The following is a 26,001-nucleotide window of genomic DNA, read 5'->3' on the forward strand; positions in this document are numbered from 1 at the left end:
TGGAATTCAGAAGGGAATGTGTGGTCACGCGGTAGTATCGATGACAAACAAGCTAATTTCTGGTCAAAATTATCAACAGTATTCCACTTTCGAACAAAATTATTCGGGTGCAAAGAGCCCCGTGGTTGGCCACAATTCTCCCGTGAACCCCAGTAGAAGCGAGGAGGGTTTTGGTAAGAGCATTTAAATTTAAGACTTTCCGAGCTAAATCACTTACCTACATTCTCTCTTGAATACGGTTTGGCTAGATCATTCCTAGAAAATTTAGAACAAACGTTTAAGGTAATTTCGGCATCGGAACATGAACGTCTAACCTTGGTACCTTGTTGCTTAAGATCTGGACCCAAGACGTGGTTTCAGACTGTTTCCAAATACGTCAATAGTTATGCAGACTTTGTCCGTCTATTCAAAGAACATTATTTTTCGGCAAGGATGGAAAGATTGCAAAAGAAGTTTATCCAGGGAATGAAGTATGATAGAGCGAAATACAACCGGCTGATAGATTTTGCCTGGAAAATCGTAGCTGAGTATTATGCGGTGGCACAGTATCCGGATGAAACCGAACTCATTGAGATAGTCTTGGACTGTTTACCAGCTGGTGATGCCAAGTTGCTGCGGGCTGTTGAACCCAAAAACATCCAACACCTGATGGTCAAAATAGCCGAGATTGAAGGACATCCGGAGCCGAGTGAACCGGTCACTGACAAAAAATTCAGACGTTTTCAGGTGCGTCAGGCAAAATTAATCAAGAAGTCTTAAAAGTCAGGAAAACAACCCACCAAGGATACTTCGTCTCAGACGGAGGAAGACGAAGGAAAGAGGAATGAAGGTGATTCCACTAGGAAAAGAGAAAGAGATGGCCGATTTTCTAGAAGCAGGGGTCGAAGAAGAAACTTTCAGACACAAAGACCTTGGCCCAATAATGGAAGGCAGAATTGGGTAAGACATGACCATGGAAATCGGAATGCTCTGTATAAGTACAACCAACGCTACCACCCAGCAGCGATGAGTTACGAGTATCCGCGGGGTACATCTCAGACATGCTCGCCAAACGCGATGAACTCAGCAGGAGCGCAAGCCTATCCGGGATATGCGCCGAATTTACTTCCTGGAGGGGGAGTGGCGACTCCCACGTCCACTCCTTCCCCGGCAGTAAACATGGCAATGTCCACTGGTTGGCCTCCGCAATACCCGACGTTTGTACCTACGATGGCTCAGCCACCGGAATCGAACGGGAATAGTTTTGGAAATGCATATCGCAGCCCTCATTAGGGGAGAGTGTGGACTGCGATGTGGATTCCTCAACTCCCCAGAAGGAACAAGATCAGTTAGCGAGTAGTCAAAATTCCAATTTTGTTAGAACCTCATCCGATTTTGATACAAACCTTCAAAATTCAAAATTCATTGTTTTGGAAAGATCCGTATTGTAGAATATTACATACCATTTGGAAGGGCTGCCACAACAATAATACAGTGCGTGTGGAGAATAATTTGGTTTACGTTAGAAATTCTCAAAATTCTGTTTGGTTGCTGGTTATTCCTGCCAGCTCAGTGAAAAGTATTGTTTCGGCAATTCACAATAAAGGCCATTTTGGGGTAGCGATATTTGTCGTTCGCTAAGGCCATGTTCCATTGGAGAGGTATGCGTGAGACTTTTACAAAGTATATCCAAGAGTGCCTTCTTTGTGCACGAACCAAGTACTCCTACAGGGTGATTAGAAAGGAGTCCTACCATGTTGAGGCGTCTTCTTCCTTTGAAAAGCAATGTCTCGATCTGGTCGGGCCTCTTAATAAAAGCCAGGGATATAAATATATCTTGTCCATTTTGGAAGTCTACAGTCGTTTTGTGTGTTTCTTCCCTCTTCGGACGGTACACACAAGGGAGATTGTGGCAGTCCTTGAGAAGAAATATTATTACCAGCTACCATACCCGAAGTACTTGGTGAGTGACCAAGGTCCGCAGTTCTTGTCGGGCGTCTGGAAAGAGTTTTGTCAAAAACACCGGATAAGACATATACTTACCACGCCATACCATCCGGCTTCTCATGGCATTATCGAGCGCAGACATCGTGACCTTCATCGCATTCTCCGCCTATATTGCAGTGACAACCAGTCAAAATGGAGTAATTTTCTAAAAGCAGCCCAAGATTTGTGCAATCACTCTTGGTGTGATGCTCTCGGATGTACTCCAGCAGAGCGTTTCTTGTCGTATTTAGCATCCAAGAGCTTCAAAGAAAACTTCATTTGGCCCAAGGAAACTATGCAAGTAAATGAAGATAAGAAACTTATAATCTCTGTTCCGGCAGCAGTACCGAAGAAGGAAAGGAAGCTGCGGAAAGAACAAGACACCATCACAGAAGGTTCTTTGCTGATGGTGAACACTTATCATGTGTCAATACCAAAGAAGGTATTCGCCAAATTTATGAATACCTATGTTGGACCGTATAAAGTCGTATCTTTAACTCGAAACTCTGCGAGATTGCAAACTCTAAAGGGAGAAAAAATAGGAGTACAGAGTTTTGACAATCTGAAACTATTCAGATGTTCTGAAGAGAAAAGAAAAGAATTATTAGAAGGATGAAAAAAAAGAAAACTTAGTTTATAGGTTGTTACGTTAGGATATTATCATAATATATAGGGTGTATGTATATATGTAATTAGAATCGAGAATTCATTCAAACTTAATTTTTTTTGTGTCTTGTATAATCTTCATCATTTTGTAGTCCTAATACATTTAAAGAAAAAAAATCAACGTAAGAAGAACTCATAAGTTCAGATTTTTTTCTCCGAAGCTCCCGGAGGATGTTACCTTATGCTCGGCATAACGTAACATTGGCGAGGTAGTTTTGAACACCTTGTATATCGAAAGGAATTTTTTTTAACTTTATTGAAAATGTAAGAAAATATGTTTAATTTCCTGTAGTAGGAAAAGTAGGTCGAAAATTTTGCGTAATTATAGTTAAGTACATCGTTTCAACGAGTATTGAATGAAAAGTACATGGTTAATAATTATTTTTGTATATTTTGCGTATTTAGCCAAAAATATAACATCATTTCAGAAAATAAGTATAAATTTTAGCTTTTTTAAGGGTTTTCAGTTTATTTCTATAGGTATTTCGGCATAGGGAATCTTCAAAAGAAAACTAAAATTTTTATTTCGCAAATTTTATTCAAAATTTCCAAATTAAGAAAGTCAGCCATAATTTCCTCTTGGTGCATCTCTTTGTTTTAGGAATAAATTATTTGATTGGATCATCCGGAATCACAGCTGTGGTTGAGATTTTCGGCTTTCTTTGATCTCAGCAGAGAAGCCTATCATCCGATAGTTACGTCACGATTATCTTCCCATTATGGATCATCTTCTCATTGTTCTTTGTCTTGCATCAGAAGTTGTCATCGGATATGGACGTGCAGTGTTCGGCGTCTGTATCAAAATTGTGAAAATAATTAGTATTCTGAAACTGTGATCCATTTCTTTGATTTATATCAGTGGTACGCGTATGAAATGGTGCTTATTGGAAAATTTTACAATCTCGAACAGCGAGAAAACGTAGGAGAAGCTGAATAAGACGGTGGCAAAGATATCAAGTCTTGAGTTTGGTGTTCAGGAAGAAGAAGTTGAGTGGCGCTCAATGGCCACATGGAACGTCTTTGCAGTTGCTGGTACCTCTAAATATATTTTTAGAATCCACGAATAAAATTTCGTAAGGGGATTTCGTGGCATACCATCTTCATAATTTTTTTTACCTCAGTTCAGTCAGTCGACGATGGATGGATCCATGTAAGTAAGAACTAGTGAAACAAAATTCAGTTCAGATAGATTCAACCTCAAAATTAAAAGTTTAGTGGCATAACAATAACAGTGTGGTTTTGCTGTGTACTTGTGAATATTAACATTATGTACTAAGTGCAGTAAGTTTTTCCGCAATATTACATACATATAGCTCTAGAAAATGCGACAGCGTGAATTCATCTAATGGGGGGGGGGGAAAGAAAGCTAGAATTATCTCAACGCAGAACGATTTTCATAACAAGAAAATTTGTGTACCGCACTCACATTTTCCCCCAAGGAAAGAAATGTCTAGATTCCCTAAAAACCTCAAAATTAATAATTTTTTCGGAACATAATACTGCTCGAAAATTAATTGGTATAATTTGGCATGTTTTCGTTGGTTTTAAAATACTTCTAAACATTACAGAAAATTTTTAAAGTAAGTGTAAGAAAATGACGGCTAATGTCTAGTACAAGAGTACATGAATCTTGCGTACCGGTAACAGGAAACTAATGCCAATAGGTCAAATCTACGTAATTTTACTCTGATACCCATCGAGAAAGTAAAAAAACTACAGTTTTAATAATTACTAGTAGAAATATTTTAGTATTTTAAAGTAAAACAGAATTTCAGAGCGGCACTTTAAGAACTAGCTACTACGTCCTTTGTCGTAATGTGGTAGGTAAAGTCAACATAAATTTTATGAATGAAAAAGGTGTTTGATTTATATGTGTATGACTTTTTTTCTTAGGTTAAGTTAGTGTTTACCTGTGCTAGTTTATCCAGTGGGTCAGAGCTTCAAGGGAGGTAGCGAAAAGCGTAAATCCTCTATGCCGACCGCAATTGCGATGCACAGAAGGTTTTGAGCACCTAAATGATAGAGAATGGAAAAAAATAGCTAACCACAACAATATGTAGTGAAATTTTAAAAGTGTGATGTATTTGTTTTGTTGATTTTCATTTGTTTTGTGTCGGTCTGATGTGAATATTTATAAATGTGGAGAATATGAATGAATATGAATATTTCAGGAATATATGTGGAAAATTAAATGAAAGTAAATAATGTTTAGGCTCTGAAAGTTAGAAAATCTTTAATGTTAATTTCTTTATTTCAATTCAGATGTGTAGGTCAGTACGGGCAAGTGTAAAGATTCTTTTATCAAATTTTCTTGTTCAAATCCACTTTACATGAATAATGTCAAATAAAATTTACTAGCCGTGAAAACATCTTTCTTTTCTAGTATAGAATATAATTTCTTTTTATTTCTACTTTTAAGAAGTAAAAATTTTGAGTTACAGTTGTGTTTGATATTTATGTGAAGCATGAACAAAGCAAAGAGCAGTACGCACATAATAATTCTACTGGTGAAATGAAATAGCTGTGAATTGAGGAAAGAGATTCTTCCTTAGTGTGACCGGGGTTGGAAACAACCGAATCTGCAGAAATTTTCTTATTTTATCAGTTTTAAATCAAAATCTCAGTTTTGATTTTTTTATTTCGTTGCGCGACAAAATTCCGTTTTGGGATTGCAAGATTTGTTTTTATTAAGATAGGGCTTTCACATACAACATTAGGATCTCCATTGTGCTCATTGCCAGCTCTACTCGTAGGTCGATGTCCTGTGTCTGTAGTTGTGGTTCACAACCTATTTCCTGATTTGATGTGGATAATGAACTGCAGGCCTGGATACCGGACTGTGAGTGGGGATGGAAGAGACTCTGGAATCTTTACATTTTGGGGCAAAATTTGAGTTCTATTTTCCGTAGATGATTGGCTTGGTGAGTGTGTCAGTGACTGTTGATGACGAGCCCATACGGGCCCAGTAGGTTCGCTATCACTAGTCAGTGATACATTCAGCATAGCTTGTATTCTCAAGGAAAGGGAACATCATACAAAAACACAACAACATTAACATCATTAGTATCATCATTTTGTTTACTTTTTTTATTTTTTTTAAAAGTAAAGTGTCATGCGTATTGTACAATATGTATGTAGATGTTGTATTGGTTGTCAACATCGTTCGTGGGTGCATACCTGTATTGATAAACAGTTTATTTGTGATCAAATGGACATCGAGTTTTCCACAAATTGATATTGCAATAGACCTTAATAGACTTCAACTGGAATTAAAATTATACGCTAAAGTCAAACTAGTGCAAGAAGTTCAAAATACATTGTATCGACAATATCCAGATCGTTTATCTGGTATGGATGTATATGATTAACCAGAGCAGTGTACTTGCGTGTATACCTGTGTTGAAAAACAGTTTATTTGTGATCAAATGGACACTGAGTTTCCACTTTTTGATATTACAATAGACCTTTAAAGACTTCAGCTGGAATTAAAATTATACGCTAAAAACAAACTAGTGCAAGAAGTTCAAAATGCATTGTATCGACAATATACAGATCCTTTATCTGGTATGGATGTATGTGATTAACCAGTGCAGTGTAATAAAATGATCCCTTTCAATGATTTGTGTTTTTTCATTTCAAGTACAACCCCATGTTCTGAAGTTTACTATTTCACCATGGTAAACAATGTTGCCAGAGGTTTTAGTTCTAAACAGATCAAGTTCTTTACTAATGAGTGCACAAACTTAAAAAAATTGGGAAACAAAAATTTTCAAACAAAAATTTTAAAACAAAAATTTCAAAACAAAAATTTCAAACAAAAATTTCGAAACAAAAATGTTCAAACAAAAATTTTTAAACAGAAAAAATTCAAAGATTTTTAAACTAAAATTTCAAACAAAAAAATTTCAGTTTTGAGACAAAAAAATTTTAAAACAAAAAATTTCAAACGAAAAAGCAAATAAAATTCAAGCAAAAAATTTCCAAACAAAAAATTTGAAACAAAAATGTCAAACAAAAATTTTCAAACTAAAAATTTCAACCCAAAGTTTCAAACAAAATTTTGAAACAAAAATTTCAAAAAAAATTCAAACAAAAATTTAGAAACAAAAATTTTTAAACTAAAAATATCAAACGAAAAAATGTCAAACCAAAGTTTCAAACAAAAATTTTAAAAACTTTTAAATGTTGATCATAACCTAAAACTGAATGCAGCAAAGATTTGAAAATCAGCAACCAATCAGATTGCACGAAAGATAGTGATCAGCCAATCAGATTGCACGAAAGATAGTGATCAACCAATCAAATTGCATCAACAATAAATTTGCCAGTGTTGTAGCATGTGTTCCCTTAAGACTATGAGTCATAAGATTCAATAAGATTAGTTATGTATTCCTGTACACTACCTCATCAAGGTCAATCACGTGGTACATCGTATTGCTTACGTTTATATTTGGTCCATAGGCTGTAATAATCAAAACCAATGACGCAATTTTATTTGACAATTCTCAAATTATAATACAAAGTTTAAATGTACCAATGTCCTGAATTCCTAATCCCATCATAGGTCAATAATTGATCACGTGATCATACTCATATTTGACAATGATTTACCCAATGAATGAGATACTATCCAATTTTAAGAACAATTACCAATTTTTGATATGACAATAAGAAATGTACCCCTCCCAGAATTTAAGGTTAGTACGCAAATACACCTGTGTCTTATGAAAAAGTAATAAATCCTGTACGCATTCAATAATAAAGCCGTATCAAAAAAATAGGTCAATAACCTATAAATTTCGAGTATTTGGCCAAAAGAGGAACACCAACATCTACAATGGGTCCTAGAAAACATTTATCGAATTTTGTTATATGATAATTCTCAAATTTAAAAGGGCATATAAACATATAAAGGTAATAAACCTCTGTACATACCCATATAATGTGCTAAATATTTATCAAAGGGGTCAATAACCTCTAAAATTTGAGTTTTTCGTAGTTCTTTACCATCAAACGGAATGATCTGGACCACCGAAATTTATAGTAATATATATTAGGGTCTTATACTATGTGGATATATACGGTTTAGGAACATATTATTTTGGAGAGAGAGTATCTCAGTCATTAAATGTTGTATCAAAGTATAATAATGAAATGTTGTCATATAGTGTAAACACGTGTTTGTGTTTATTTGTTTACGTCAATAATTTGTAAATGCGTTGTATGTTATGTTCTGTTATGGCTAGACGCTAAGTCGTCAGTTTGTATGTTGTTGTGATTTGCAATGTTTTGGTTGAAGAATTGAAATGTCATCAAGATGTAATGCTGTAACAGTGACACACTTTGACTGTAGCATAACTGTCAGGTTTGCAGAAATTTGTTGGTCTGAGAATTTGATCACGATGTAATTCGGGTGAAACCAATGTTTTACCAATAGCTGAGATATACAAAAAGTCAACAACATGAATTCCAGAATGTCTGGAAACTGAAAAATTATTGAAATTAAAAGTCGATACATCAATCCCAGAACTACATCTAAAACAGATTATATTATATATGTAATATTTGGAATAATAATAGCATTAATTTCAACGACGTTATTGTTATTAGTATTGTATTTTAAGCTTTATAGATCAATTCGGCAGTATAAAGTTCAAAATCAAGAATAATAATAATAATAATAATATTTTAATAATAATAATCGTAATAATAATAATCACCAATAAGTATTAATGAAGTAAGCATATTATGTAAATCGATGTGGTATGTGTCTTGGGTTGTGAAAAAAAAGTTTTACATTTTTGGATATGAAGAAGAATGATATTTTTTTGAAAAAAAAAAGATTCTATGTTGCAATAAAAACCTGAAAAGGAGTATTTGATTAGCATATGGAACAATTGGTAACATGTAGAAATACTTACCAACAGCATATGGTAGTTACGAGTTGAATAGCCTAGGTTATATGATCCTAGACAAAACTAGGAGTAGTCTATTTGAATTGGTGAAACGAATAAGTTTTTGAATAAAAATTGTTACGCAATACTAATACGGCAAAACTCAGTGTTTTGGTAGAGAAAGAAAAGCAGTAAACAATAAGCATAGTAAATAGAACATCATAGATAAAAATAGATACGAGCATGTAAATAGATAATAGCTAGGTTATATAACAGCATAATATTAGTGAAATCAGTAGCTCAAAGCTATGAAAAATAGTAAAAAGTAGAAAGAATGGTCTATTAGTAAAAGAAGACAAATAGATAAATAGTAAATATTATAGATGCTAGTAACATAAACTAGATAAGTAAGCTTACGAATGAAGAACAGAAGTCGTAAAAAGTATGAAAAAGTCGTTAAAAGAAGTAAACAGTTTAAATAGAAAAGTAGGAAAAATAATAGATAATAGACGAGAGATAGTCAAAAATAGAATACAGTCATAATGCATCATGTCTATAATTATCGTTAAGTTGTATGTGAACAAGTTATTTTAAGTTAAAATTCATTTTCTAAATTCAAGTTTTTTAAAAAATAATAATAATAAGAGTAAAATTATTGATTCATTATTGTTATAGAATAATCAATTGGCATATCGATTATTATTATAATAATAAGTTGAAGTATTTAGTTCATTAGTTATTTCAATATTCATGTGTAGAGAAGCAACAGCTTATAGCGTTTCGGTTCACCGAAAGTTACTACTCACGGTAGAATGAAATCGCTTGTCTCAAGAGAGAGAGGAATCCGTAGTTATGGGTGGAGCCTCTAAGCCAACATGGCTGACCCATAGCAACAAGCCACGCCTATTCATGAGAAGTTACTCTTATTCACGACGATTTTGATGCAATATGAATGAATTCTAAGTAAATAGAACTTTGTAATGTTAGAGAACGATGGAATAAACATCAATAAAGATAGTAGTACCTACATATAACAGTAAAACTAGTAGTAAAGTGTATTTAAGTACATAAATATGACTGAAAATGTAGGATTTTACGACTTTAAAAAAATGAGAAATACGGCGTTAAACGAATTAAAACGTAACAAGGATAGCATTTTAGTATCCGAATAGGTTACATAACTGTTAGAACACTAGTCATTGTTCAGAATATGCATCAATTGTGCATTTTATAGGGAATAATGAACAGATTTAGAACATTCATACTAGGCCTATGGTAAGAGTACGTAATATTTTTACGAAAAAGAACCATAGACAAAGATTTAGTAATATTAGTTTTTAAGATAAATAAAAACGGGATTTCACAACTAGTTATTTATATTTACAGGCAATATCGAGAAGAAGTCTATCATAGTTACTATTGCATTAACAACTTTAACAGTGTTTGTACTAGCGACGTTAATAGTTATAGTATATGTAGTTATTAAATTACGTAAATTTAGTAGGAAGAAAGAACAGATAGGAAATGTTGAAAATAAAAAAAGGTATATGACGATGTTAATCACATAGAGCACTACGATTCAATTCCAATCTATGCACTAGTTAATAAATATCACACTAAAATCACACTAGTAACACAGAAAATAATTCAGATCACTATCCAAAGCGCAGGGAATTAGCACAAAATAACTCAGATATAGTTGGTACACAAGAGACGTTCCACAACACCAAAACTCAGAGTGATGCACTAGAAATCACGAAATTATCTAATTTCGAGACGGAAAAAACGGAAGAACATTTATCCATGAACTCGAGAAGTGAAAAAGTTTATGTACGTCCGTGTGATATCTTAATTTTGTGAACAATTTTCAAATTTTTAACGTTTTCACGTTTTCACGTTTTCACGTTTTCACGGACACGTTTTCATGGTCAACTGTAAGTATCGAAGCAACGCGACTAATAGGAGGAGACGTGGAACTTTCTCAATGTCATTGCCAAAAACTTTGCTGAGCAATCAATCTATGGAAAGGAAGTTACTCAGAGTTGCTAACTGTACGAAAAGGAAAGATACTAACAGTGAAGTAATTGTTATATTTTCAAATTTTAATTGTGTTGTAAAAGTCATGCAACGAGATGGGACGTTGTTTCTGAATATATTAGTGTATCATGAGGAGATGAAGAGTGTATAATAAAGTGTTTTGTGTTCATTAAAACATCAGTGGTGAAGACACTGATATTGGTGAAATAAGTACAGTGGTAACAAATACTGTTTTGGACTTTGCTACTAAAAGCAACGGAAAATTTCGAGAACGAGAGAATAGAAAGTATATGTATGTACATTTGAGAGCACAAGGAGTGACAGATAGTTACATGTAGTTATGTGTATAATCCAATAGATGGCAGGAGCCGATACTTTTTATAAAGACTCTCGTCGAGATTTTTTTTAAAAGAATGAATGTAAATAAATAAACGGTGTTTGACAGATTTTCTAAGTATGATGGTTAAATTAATATGCATATATATACAGGGTGTTGGACAAATATATAGTAAGTTATTTTTGTTTGTATTTTATACCAAAGATTTTGTCAATTTCTAAAGAAATTTATTCGAGAACGCAGTTCCCTCGTTTTGAAGGGGGGGCATGTGGATATAGACGGTTTAGGAACATATTATTTTGGAGAGAGAGTATCTCAGTCATTAAATGTTGTATCAAAGTATAATAATGAAATGTTGTCATATAGTGTAAACACGTGTTTGTGTTTATTTGTTTACGTCAATAATTTGTAAATGCGTTGTATGTTATGTTCTGTTATGGCTAGACGCTAAGTCGTCAGTTTGTATGTTGTTGTGATTTGCAATGTTTTGGTTGAAAAATTGAAATGTCATCAAGATGTAATGCTGTAACAGTGACACACTTTGACTGTAGCATAACTGTCAGGTTTGCAGAAATTTGTTCGTCTGAGAATTTGATCACGATGTAATTCGGGTGAAACCAATGTTTTACCAATAGCTGAGATATACAAAAAGTCAACAACATGAATTCCAGAATGTCTGGAAACTGAGAATAAAAACTTATGGTCCGAAAGGATTTGGATCAGAAGTGGAGTATCAACAGAGAGAACCACTTGTACTCTTATCACAGTAATCAGTCAACTGTGAGTCTAGTCCAGGAGTAGATCTAGGAAGATCTAGCATTACGCAGTACAACCATTAACTTGGATTATGGTTGAACAATAGTCGGCGAGGATAGACTATTGGCAGCACGAGCTACTCATCGTTATAAGAACTTCAACATCCAGTCCAGGCAGTCATCTATTAGAAAGGTATGTGTATCTCAGCTATGCACGAGTTATTCGTGACTAACTTCTTAGATGCTTACGATATGTGATCTGATGCGTTATACACAGTCTACGTTAACAACATTAACACATGATATTTCATAGAATACAAATATTTAAATTAAAGTTAAATTAGTGTGGTTTTCTTCTGTTACCACTTCGAACCTACTCATCACAGATGGTGAGTAGTATAAGTCGACGAGTTTCAAACCAAGATGCGCAGATCGCTACTGAGCACTTCGTATTCCGCCATCCTCTCCACTACTCTTCCATCCACTGGCCTGGCTTTGAAAGTTCCAGTGATACTAACTCAGCAAACTTATGTTACAACAAATAACACCTGCTAAAATGTTTAAAGTCCGAATCTTACTTTTTTTAGTAGGTAAGCAACCTTATGGTATAGGTCTGCACGAGCTCGGGCCCAGGGCCGGGCCCGGGCCGTAAATTTTAAAATAAACAATCATATTTCTCGGGACCTTTTCGGGCATAATACAACGATATTTTCTGGAGAACTTTTAACGCTCATCTAAATTTGTAACTTAAGACGCCCACACTTAAAATCACTGTGCAATTGAGAGAAAAGCTGTGTAATAGAGAAAAAAACTAAAAGTAACAGAAATAAATATGCTTAGCTTGTCTGAGTGAAAATACTCTTTCTTACACTGAATTAAAGAAACAAGAGCATTGGGAACAAAGTGTCTTGGTTTTTCTTCAAGACATTGTGAGTTTATATTATATGAGAATTTATATAATGACTTTTTTAAAAGAGAATTCATAGTTAACTAAATGTAAAGGATAACCTTTATTTCCTTGTTGTCTCTGAATCATGAAAGCTTTTAAACTGCAAAATTAAACTTCTAATTGTTGCAAATAAAAAATACAATTTTGCCTTAATTGTTAAGTTTTTGTAATTCGGGCTTATTTCGGGCTCATTTTATTACCACTGGGGCTCCGGCCTAAATGCTAAAATATATTTCTAACTCGGGTCGGACCTCATTAATTCACGGGCCGGGCCCGTGCAGACAACCTCATGGATACACTGTAAGCAGTGACGCTTTCCGACGGGGCGATCCCTTCACGCCTTCTGAAAGGAAAATTTCTCTTTTTGTTATTATTTTTTCATTGGTACGAACTGACACAGTCAATATACAGTATTTACACTCAAATGTCGTAGAAAATCCTCAGACCATTCCGCTCCCTGCAGATTGCAACACTGCAAAACATCATCGTCGCGGAGAAGGGAGTGGGGAAATGTAGGAGTAGGTGCGCTACAGCTAGGCTGCAGCGTTCTGTTTACAAACTTTTTTACTTATAGCGATCTTCAACCGTCACACATTGATTTATCCCCATGCATTTTAGGCACGACGGTTGGAGGTTGTTAAGTATTATACCAAAAGTTTAAATTGGGCAATTTCCAAAATTTAAGGGGAGTGGGCCAAAGTACCCCTCCCAAATTTGAAAGGGGTGCATCAATATACCCATGTCTTATAATAGGGAATGGACCAATATACATAACCATATAATCATATAAGGTAATAGGACCTCATCCAAAAGGATAAATTGAGCCAAAAACAAACACTTGGTTGTATTAAAATTTGGCAATTTAGTACCCATGAAAGGGAACGAGGTGAACCATCCAAATTTATCATAATACATGTTAGGGTCCAGTACTATAATACCAAATATATAAAATGAGTAATTTCTAAAATTTAAGATGTGGGCCAAGGTACCCCTCCCAAATTTTTAAAGGGGTGCACAAATGTGCCTATGTCTTATGACAGGGAATAGACCCCTATACATAACCATATAAACACATAAGATAATAGGACCTCATCCAAGAGGATAAATTGGGCCAAAATACCACACACGTGGTACAACGTATTGCTTACGTTTATATTTTGGCAATTTCGTACCCATGGAAGTGAACAATGTGGACCATCCAAATTTATCATGATACATATGGAGGTCCTGTGCTATAATACCGAATGCTTAAATCAAAAAATTTCCAAAATTTAAGGGGCGGGCGAATGTACGTACCTCTCCCAAAAATTGAAAGGGGTGCACCAATGTACCTATGTCTTATGATAGGGAATGAACTTATATACATTACAATATAACCTTATAAGGTAATAGGACATCATGCAAAAAGATAAATTAGGTCGAAAACCAAACACGTGGCTTACGTTTATATTTTGGCAATTTTGTATCCCTAAAAGGGAACGAGGGGGACCACCCAAATTTATAGTGGTCCATATCAGGGTCCTATACTGTAATACCAAGTGTTTAAATTGAGCAATTTCCAAAACTAAAGGGGTGAGCCAAGGTACCCCTCCCAAAAATTTAAAGGGGTGCACAAATGTACTTATGGCTTATGATAGGAAATTGACCACTATTCATGACAATATAACCATATAAGGTAATAGTACATCATCCAAGGGAATAAATTAGGTCAAAAACCAAACACGTGGTTGTACTAAAATTTGGGAATTTCGTACCCATGAAAGGGAACGAGATGGACAATCCAAATTTATCATGATACATAGTGAGGTCCTGTACTATGATACCAAATGCTTAAATTGGAGAATTTCTAAAATTGAAGGGGTAGGCCAGAGTACCCCTCCTAAAAATTTAAACGGGTGCACCAATGTACTATGTCTTATGATAAGAAATGGACCCCTATACATGACCATATAACTATATAAGGTGATAAGATCTCATCCAAGGAGATAAATTAGGTCGAAAACCAAACACGTGGTTGTACTAAAATTTGGCAATTTTGTACCCCTAAAAGTGAACGAGGTGAACCACCCAAATTTATAGTGATCCATATTAGCGTCCTATACTATAATACCAAATGTTTAAATTGAGCAATTTTCAAAATTAAAGGGGTGGGCCAAGGTACCTCTCCCAAAATTTTAAAGGAGTGCACAAATGTACCTATGTCTTTTGATAGGGAATGGACCCCTATACATGACTATGTAACTATTTAAGGTAATAGGACCTCACCCAAGGAGATAAATTAGGTCAAAACCAAACACGTGGTATAACGTTTTGCTTACGTTTATATTTTGGCAATTTTGTACCCCTAGAAGGAACGAGGTGGACCACCCAAATTTATCATGATACAATTTATCATGGGTAATTTCCAAAATTTTAGGTGGTGGGCCAAGGTACCCCTCCCAAATTTTTCAAGGGGTGCATCAATATACCCATATGTTATAAAAGCTAATGAACCCCTGTATACGCCCATATAACCATATAGGGTAATAACACCTCATCAAAGGGGATAAATTAGGTCAGTTACCTCCGAAATTTCAATTTTTCGGAATTTTTTACCCATGAAAGGGAACGACATAGACCCCCAATACTGATAGAGGTACATATTATGGTTCTAGGCTACGATACCAAATTTTTAGATTTGGCAATTTCCAAAATTAAAGGGGGTGGTTCAAGGTACCCCTGCCAAAATTTAGGGGTGGGCCAATGTACCCCTACCAAAATTTAGAGGGGGTGGTCCTGTGTACCCCTAGGTCATTGACCCTGGTTCATGGTCATTGACCTTTGACCTATGACGTCACAAAGGTCGATTCGGGCCAACGTCGCCCCCTACTACTGGTATATTGTGCGAAATTTACTTTTTTTGTTGAGGCGTAATCGATATTATCCCGGATAAATTTAAAACAGTAAACATAGTCACGTAAACCTCCAATCCTTTCTTGATCATTTGCCACAAACAGCTAGAAATTCTAGACCTAAATGAAATCCGTGACTTTTAATTCTTTAAATAAAAATATACGATTAACTATACTAAACACTAAACACAAACTAAACTACAAAGGAACTTCGATCCAAGCAGAAAAGTAACAATTCAGTGCACATAAGAACACGCAGCTCTAAAAGTAGACATCCGTATTCAGTCGACTTTCAAGCTATCCATGCAATAATCAGCTGTAATTACCATTACAATCGAAACTCTTTTTCGCTTTGTTTTCATAAGCTGACGTTTCGATTGAATTTAAGTTTTATTCAATTCCCTTAAACTTAAATCGAGTTGAATACAGACCAAAAATAAAAACTAGTGGATATGATCTTTTTTAGGTGAGTGGTGCCCTGTTGTATGTAATGCCACTCGATTCCTGTCCGAAAGATCTCAACTCTGAAAGCTAGGATATTAAAAGAAAATAAATAAAAAAGTAAAGAATCCTTACCTCACAAGACCACGGAATCGTATCTGCTTAGGTTACCACAAGCTGCAGTTAAATATTCTACATGCAAGACGCTTAATATTGACTAATTACTTTAGAAATTTGGCATAGCAATCAAAGTTAATTCTACGTAAATATTTCAATCAAATATCTTAGTAGTTACTTTAACAAGTATAATCTATATTTCAATAAACGATATTTTAGTAAGACAGTTTATCACACACATTCTCGTCACCCTTAATATAAATTTTTCAGTCGTAACAAGGTATTAATAATTTAACAAATTACTAGTTTTAGTCAAACGATGCAGCAACAAACGACCTATATAATATAGTAAATTACTTAGTGATACTTCAGTAGACTTTTACTATTTGTTGTTGTTGTTGTTGTTGTTGTTTTACAATTTCTGGAATTTACTTGTACTTCAATAATGAACAAATGGGCCTAAGAAGCATCAATCAACATAAAGAAATCGACTCTTAAACCAAATTGTAGGCGATAAGTCAACCGAATACAAACATTAAAAATCACAAAGACACACAAAGAACACAATAAGAAGTTAGTAAAATATGTTCTTGCCTTTAAATATCCGGAATATGCAAGTAGATAGGGAATGGGGATTCTGCAGACAAATTTATTATTAGCCCATTTTAACTATATGTCACCCTATCATCTCTAATAAATTTAATCTACCCCTAATAATTTCTAGCGCACTCCTTATCCCAAATAACTTCTATTATATCTCAAATAACTTTCTATCTTACTCATAATAACTTCTAATGCATTATATCACTAAATTTGTTACAAAAAAACATTAAACCTGGTTATAACCGGTTTTGACTTCAAAAATCATTAAATCTGGTTATAACAGGTTTTGACTTCAAAAGTCATTAAATCTGGTTATAACCGGTTTTGACTTCAAAAATCATTAAATTTGGTTTAAAAAAATCACTAAATCTAGTTACAAAAACAGAACATTACTAAATCTGGTTACAAAAAAGTCACTAAATCTAGTTATAAAATAAAAATCACTAAATCTAGTTATAAAAAATCACTAAATCTAGTTATAAAAAAATCACAAAATCTAGTAAAATAAAATTATAAAAACACTTTTATGATTTTACCATAAGAGTTAACTAAATTCTACATAATTACATAATAGTTACAAATTAGTATATTGATAGTTATAAATTAGTATATTGATAGTAATAAATTAGTATATTGATAGTGAAATCTTCTGTTAATTTCATTCTCTATTCAAAATAATGATTTCTTAAACTCAGTCCATTGATCATAGCTCAAACTGAATAAACATTTATTGATTTCAAATACTACTTGCGTTTGATCTTGTACATCTTTCACAATCACATTGAATGAATTAGCAAGAATAAATTTCTTCTGAGGCTCCATACTACCAGCTCACTTTTTTATAAGATATTTGAATATTTGATATACAGAATATTTGATTTTTAATCCATCTTTAACAATTTCATCAATTATCTTATCTGTTAAGTGTTTTATAAATCTAGGTGGAAGAAAGAACTTAAACTCTTCACATTCAACTAAAATGCTTTTTCCAAACTTAGTTTTAATCTTTTTCATTTTCTCAATCTTATATTCTGTATCTAATTCTAATTCTCTTAATCCAATAACTTCTTTTTGTTCAAGACTTCCAAGCTTGTTTAAAAAATCAACGTGTTTTGCCATATTTATTATATGGAATTTTTTCTAATACTCTCGAATTTCATTAAGTATGTCATTGATTCTGTTAACAATATCTCTTACATTTTCATCTGTTAATTCACCATTCATAAGCTTAATTACATTAAGCTCATCTTTAAACAGCCCAATTCGATTCACCATATTTTTATAATATTCTTTCTTTGAAGCTATATTAAACCGTGTTGATAGACCAGTGATAACAGCAGAAGCCGAAGCAAATGCAGTTGTAATAATTGAATACACTGTAACAGGAATAAATACATTGATGAACCCTGTAGATGCTGATAATAGAATTGATAACGTAATAAGAATAGTATAAACACATTTTATTCTCTTAAACTAGCTTTTGTTTCTCATTAATAACTTCTCAAGATTTAATATAGTATCTTCAATTAACACATATAAATTCTCACGTGGAATGTTATCTGGAATAGTCATTTTATTAAATAAGCTTTTATGATATTGTCATAAAAACACTTACAAACTAAACAAATCTAATAAACATATAATTGATTTATATCTTCTCAATTATTTTTTCTTTCTCAACATCATACTCTAAATTTTTCTTACCAATCATAACAACATAGGAAATAGTTTTATCTGGTACATCGCTTTCAAAATTAACAGTCAGTTTCAAATTAGTTCTATCACTTACAGTTACTGATTTACGCTTGCTTGTGTTAATTACGAACATTGGTCTATTTTCTAAAAACTCTTTAGGATAATAAAACATCTCAGTGTTTCCAATTGTAGCTCGCTTATATACCGTATACATTTCATAAACTTTCAAATTCTTATGTTTTGCAAAATCTAAGTTTAAAGATTCTAATGGGAAAGATTCATTTCTAGAATTACGAAAATGGATATTCTAAACTTTACAATGATCAAAATAGCTTGAATCTTTTTCTTGATTATCATTTCTATCAGTTTGGAAAAAGGCAATCACAAAATTAGGCATATCAAATTCACTTGAGTTAAATTGTGTGGTTAAATCGAATTCTAAATACTTTCCACTGACAGTCTTCTGCAAACATTGATACGTGTTGAATGAAATAGGAATCTTACCTTCTTTTAACATATTAGATCTTAACAAGGTGGCATAGTTAGGTTCATAATTAACAATAGGCATTCTTAAATCCATATTTGTAATCTTAACTTTACCTGGATGCGGTTGATTGTCTTCATATGTTCCATCCTGCTTTTTTGTTTTGCAAATAGCAAATGCGTTATCATCAGAACCACTTCTTTTAAATGTATATTTCAATCCTCCTTTCCACATAATATCTTTAAAATCTGAACAAAATCCTGGCAAAAGTCTTAGCAAAAACACTAGTTCTTCATCTGTTCTTGCCCACGTAATTCCTTCCCATCCACATTCATCATAGTGATTTGACTCTGGTTTTGAAATCGTACATGTGTTTACAGCTGTTGAAGTTAAACCAGGATTATCTATAACATCTAATAGCTTACATGCTTACTAACTTGAATTGAGAAAACAAATGTGGGAAGAAATTATTAATAAGTCTAATATTTTGACCAGCAGTACATTCTTCATCAGCGTCTCTACCTCTAATTTCAAAAGTTACATAAATATCAGCATAATAAGGATGTGTGAAGCCATCACCCACGTCAATATCAAATTCAATAGACCTGTTTGGCTTATTTAAATTCTCGATTGTTTTTGATTAGGTTTAAAGGATTGTAATTCATATGATTCTATCTTATGCATATTTATTATAAAAATATTTGTAATCGTTTTATGAATTTAGCCCATAAAATAAACCCATAAAAACTTAAATATAACTTCTCTAAATATCCTTATTCCTATTCACCTGACTAATAATTTCTGAGAAACTATACCCATCTGTAAACATTTTTAACACTGTAATGCATAAATGTCCACAAATTACCTCGTTAAAATGTTGTATACGGCTGCTATTGTACTCTATATTATGACCAAGATATTTTATGAGTGTTTTTGGCGGATTACCTCCAAATGAATCAAACACATACTTTCTATTTCCTTTTTTCCAATAACAAATCCAATGCGTTCCTATATCTTTAGACGTATCAAGATTAACAATACCACACTCATTCTTCCTTGGTTGTTTAGGCAATTCATCACTCATAAATACACCTCTAAAGTTTCTTATCTTAAGTTTTTTAACAAGTTGTATTAGGTCTAAATTACTTAAAGGTTTCATTTCTTCTTTTCTTTACTGTTTTGGAGTTTACGTTTTTTGAAAGCTTACCACCTTGTTTTTTTTCCATTGCTAAGTTATGTCGCTTTGGTTCCTCTAATTCCATTTTATTCTTTTTTGCATCATCTACAGTCTTAACAATAGCAGCCTCACCTCCAGCAACAGAACCAAGAGCACCTATTAAAGCTAAAATCGTTGGAATAGTAAATATAAAACCACCATAACGAACTTTATTATCATTTGCCTTCATTTCTTTGTGTATTTTCTTAAGTTGTGGTATAGAAAGAGATAGAGACATACATTGTCCTTTACTTAGTTTTGCTTCCTTTTGTTTAAGTTGTTTGTTAGTTAAAATGTGATCTATATTTAATTGTTTAAGTTCCTGATTAGGAATCGTAAATGTAAAACCTTTTAACTGCATATTTATTATATAATTAAAAGCTTTTTATGAAAAATTTTCATAAAAAGTACATATAAACCTAAATCTAAAAAATACTTATAAACCTAAACCAAATCTTACTTTCATTACTTATAAACCTAAACCAAATCTCACTTTCGTATTCATCACTAAAGCAGTTCCAAGAGCAGGTAGTTTTTCAGTTATTAAATTAGCATCTTTAACAAAAACTCTTTCCCAAGCTTTATTTTCTAATTCCTTATCTGCAATATGTCTTGATTCTGTATCTTTATTATCCCTATAGTATATATCATGTTCTTTACAAGCCTCATCTAATGGATTAATACCTTTATCACCTCTTTCTAATCTTTCTTGAAGTTTTGTACCCGGACCACAATATTGAAATCCTGGAATATGCAACTCAAATGGAAGATTATTAATCAAATCATTTACTAATCCTTTTCCATACTTTTCACTATTCCAAAATTTTGGTGGCAGCGTATTCAATTTCTTTATCAAATAACCTATACCTTTTGGATCATTAGGTATAAATTGTATGAGTTTAGAATTAATCATATCCATAATACCTACTTTCTCATTATAAAAGTTATCATTTCCAGATTTTTCTTCCCCATCAATAACAATCAAGCGATCAATCAGTTTTCTCACATCATCCATCCATACGTATTATTTGATAATTCGTTATATACCTTTATCCTTCTCCAGATTTTGGTGTCTTTTTTGAAGGTGTTGTTGGTTTTATATATTCATCCCAAATAGGTTTCATAATCTCCTTATATTTTTTACATTTACTAGATTTTTGTTTTCTTGTAGTTGAATCCTTATTATGAAATGCAACACTACAATCAATTACTATCTGTTTATATTTTTCTAGATCATCATCATTATAATTTGTTTGATTATGTTTTGTCGAAAATTCCCATAAACCTTCTGTTCCTGTATAATGTCGATTATTAATAACTAAATCATCACCATGAATTTTACCTTCTGTATTTCCTATCATATGTATAATTTTCCCATCTTCATTATATGGTTGTATTCCAAAACTTTTATCATCTCTAGTTGCATAATATCTTGAGGCAATCTTACCAAAATGAGTTGTTGCTAAAGATTTTATTCCTTCTATTTTATATTTAATTTGTTTTTTCATGTGTTTTATTTCTTCTGTTATGGGCGTATCACTTTCATTTATAGGACTATCATACATAGGCGGTGTTTCTAATAAGCTTGAATCCACTCTCGCACATTTATACACAACTGGAACTAACCATTGAATTAGATTTTTATTTTCTTCAGCTACTTTTGATATATCTTGCCCTAAGTCTTTAATTGCATCAATAACAGGCTGATCTTGTTCTTTAATTTTTTCATTATTACTTCGATTACTTTGTTTAATTTCTTTAAATCTTTTAATAAGTTCTTCTATTAACTTAATATACTCCTTAGCTTTATTAACATCTTTTTTTATATAAAGAAAAAATAAAAACATAACATAACATAACATAACATATACGTTCACCTGCATTCATATACGTTTAGTTCACACTTTTAGAAATTCTTTAATTTTATTTCTATATTTACCATTATTCACCTTCCTAGTCATATCTATTGTTAAGAAACCATGTTCTTCACTCCAACACTTGCTACATAATAATTGTAATTTTTCAAACGACATATCAGATGCAACAAATTCATCATATATATGTTTTAAATTTATATTGTCCTGTCTAAATATACAAAGAAAGTTTAAGTTGTCCTTAATTAATTTTTTTGGTACTTTAGAATATGTTTGTCCAAGATAGAAACAGTTCAACCCTTATGACGACCTCGAGTAAAATATTCTCTAACGTGATTTTGTTCTTCTAATATGAAATCATCAAATTCTACCACAGAATAGTCCTCACATTCATCTAATGGAATAATCTCTTCATTTTTTTACTATTGCTACTGTATCTTTAATATTACGTTCTATATGTCGAAAAAGGTGTATTAAGTGTTGTTATTTAGGTTGATTTAAACTTTTAGAATAGATATAAACATTTACATATTTTAACTATTTAGGTGCCAACAAAAATTATCAATCATTAACGTCGTATTACCACAACCACTAGGTCCAACTATTAAACATCTTATATCATCAGGTAACAACTCGCCATTCCTCTTTCTCTTCGCTGTTTCTTCTGTTAACCTTACTTTAATATCCCAATTATCCATATTAGTTTTTTATTATATAATAAATGAAGGTATTTAATTTAAATGGTTATTCATCTGTATTAAACATGTATTTGCACTACCCATTTGAAAACGATTTAGAAGTAGCTGTTGCAGGATTTTATACAACATACTTAACTCCAAACATTACAGAAAAAATAATAAATTAACGTTTTGTAACTTTCCTGGCTATTCTGATCTTGCAAAACAACTTATAGTTCAACCTGGTCAACATAATTTAAAAGAGTTAGAAGAATATATTAAATCAAATCTTCCATACACTGGTGATACTTTTAAAAATATTAAATTTACTGAGGACAGAGAGAAAAATATAGTTAAAATATTTAGCGGACCGTGTGATATAACCTTAGACACCATTAACACTGTATTAGGTTTTAGTGATAAAAACTTGGCTAGAAACACACAACATGTTAGAGATAAGGTGCCAAGGTTTCATCCTTTTATTACTATAAATATTCAGTGTGATTTAGCAGAAGGTATGATTTTAAAACATAATGATACAACACACAACGAAACAGATTTAATTCCAACATTTAGAACAAATGCAGAGTTTAGAGAACCAATTATATATAAACCTAATGAAAAGATATTTTTCCCAATACATCACATTAAATTTAATAATTTCAAAGTTTCAATTCAAGATGAAAATGGTGATTTGATTGATTTTGGTGGAGCTCGTATAACTGTTTTACTTGCTGTTAAATAATTTGAATTTTTATATAATAAATATGGATATCTTTGGTAATACTAAAAGGAGGACTACAAACCTCAATCATATAAGTGAAGTTTTTACATCAAATAATATAACATGGGTTGATTTCAAAAACAAAAGTCTTGTTAATGTAGGTGATGCAATTGACCAACAAGATGTAGTAACTTTACAACAGCTAGATTTAATAAATAGTAATGTTAATGGTCAATTGGAAGGTGATAGAAACAAATTTGAAGATGTATAAAAACATTACAAGACACATATTTAAAGAAAGATGATTTTCAAAAGATTAGGATGGATACTACTAAATTGATTATGCGGAAAGAAACTATACCCCTAATATGTCGATTGAGAGTTAAAAATGATAAGGGACCAGTCTTTAAAATATTAAATCTTTCTAATTTTTACAAATTTCTCTATAATGCGAAAATAATGCACATGGAATTAAGTTTAGATAAATACTTTCTAGAGATATATTTAGGTGATACTTTGATTGAAAATTTACCTGTAAACATTAAAAAGGGTGATATAATTACGTTTCAAGCAAATAAGAATTCAGCTACGGAAGAAGGGCAACCATTGTTTGTTATAATGTACATAGAAAGAGAGCTTTCATAAAACCATTTGCTATATTCAATCTATATAACAACATTCTAATTCAATCTATATAACAACATTTTAATTCAATCTATATAATAGCATTCTAGATTGAATTATACAGATGAATTATAAATTGTTATATAGATTGAATTATTATTTGAATTATAGACTATGTTATAGAATGTTATATTGATTAAATTATATAGATGAACAGTGTTTGAATTGTAGAAGTTTTTATATAGATTGAATTATACAGATGAATTATAAATTGTTATATAGATTGAATTATTGTTTGAACTATAGACTAAGTTATAGAATGTTATATTGATTAAATTATATAGATGAACAGTGTTTGAATTGTAGAAGTTATTATATAGATTGATTATAGATTGAATTATAGATTGAAGTTCATGATCAATTATAGAATTAATCAACAAATACCAACAACAGCATTAATTATAGTATTAATCAACAACAGCATTAATTATAGTATTATTAATCAAATACCGACACCCGTTAATTATAGTATTAATCATCAAATATCGACAACAGCATCAAACAAACATATGCTTGAATTATAGTTTGAATTAGGCCGATCTTTAGAATGATGTTGTTAGTTGAATTATAGTTTGAATTAGGCCGATCTTTAGAACGACGTTGATAGTTTATATAGTGTTTGAATTATAGATTGAGGTTAATAATTTCCTATATAATAAATAGTATGATGTATTGTGTTAAGTGTAAGAAATCAACAGGTGCAATGAAAGGTACCATTAGAGTAGAACAGACAAAGAATGGAAGATATATTAAGAAAGGTATATGTGTTGTATGTGGTGCTAATAAATCTCAATTCATTAAAAAGCCCGATAGACTAGAAGAGGGTAAAAGTATTAGAGAAGACATTATAGAAGAAATTCATAAACCATCTAGAAAAAACTATCCCAGGTTAAGTGTTATTGTTAAAGGTATAGATGATTTATGGCAAGCAATGGATAGTGGTGTGTTAAAAGGTGTTTCAAAATTAAATAAAGGCTATAAGTATCTGCTAACGATTATAGATGTGTTCTCAAAATATGCGTTTGCTGTTCCTATTAAAGATAAGTGTGGGAAGAATGTTACAGAAGCATTTGAATCAGTGTTAAAAGTAAGAAAACCTAATAATTTACAAACTGATCAAGGTAAAGAGTTTTACAATAAAGAATTTGAAGATTTGATGAGAAAGAACAATATCAATCATTACTCAACATATAGTGGTAAAAAAGCTTCTGTTGTTGAAAGATTTAACAAAACACTTAAACAAAATATGCGGAAGAAATTTGTTGAAGGTAATTATAAGTGGTTAAAAATATTGCAAGGTTTGGTTGATGAATATAATAACAAAGTACATAGAACAATTGGTGTGAAACCTGTAGAAGTGAATAAGAAAAATGAGCATGTGATATTGAAAAAAGTGTATAAGAAAGAATATAAGTCTGTTAAATTAAAAGTATAAGATTGGTGATTATGTTCGTATAAGCAAAATTAAAGGTTTGTTTGAAAAAGGTTATACACCAAATTGGTCAGCAGAAGTGTTTGTTATTAATGAGGTTATACCATCTAATCCACCAACATATAAAATTAAAGATTTAAACAATGAAGAAGTTAGAGGAAGATTTTATGAACCAGAATTATTGAAAACTAAATATAAGGATGAGTCTTTGGTTGAAAAAATATTGAGAAAGAAAGGTAATAAAGTGTTTGTTAAATGGTTACGGTTTGATGATTCACATAAGTTGGATAGATAAGAGTAATGTAATATTATAAATGTATATATTTTATGGTTTAATAATTCACATAATAATTAAATAATATAATATTATAAATGCATATATTTTATGGTTATTTCAAAAAGATAATTAGGATAAGAAGGTGAGTGATGAATATGAATATAATAGTGATGATTATGATGATGAATGAGATTATGAAAATGATTTAGCTTTTATCATATTAATAGTGACTTTGATGGGGTGATGCCATAAAAGTCGTGTACTAAGACAACACACTAATATA

Source organism: Thermobia domestica, chromosome 14 (genome assembly GCF_964235325.1).
Source record: "Thermobia domestica chromosome 14, izTheDome1.hap1.1, whole genome shotgun sequence".
Taxonomy (NCBI): Eukaryota; Metazoa; Arthropoda; class Insecta; order Zygentoma; family Lepismatidae; genus Thermobia; species Thermobia domestica.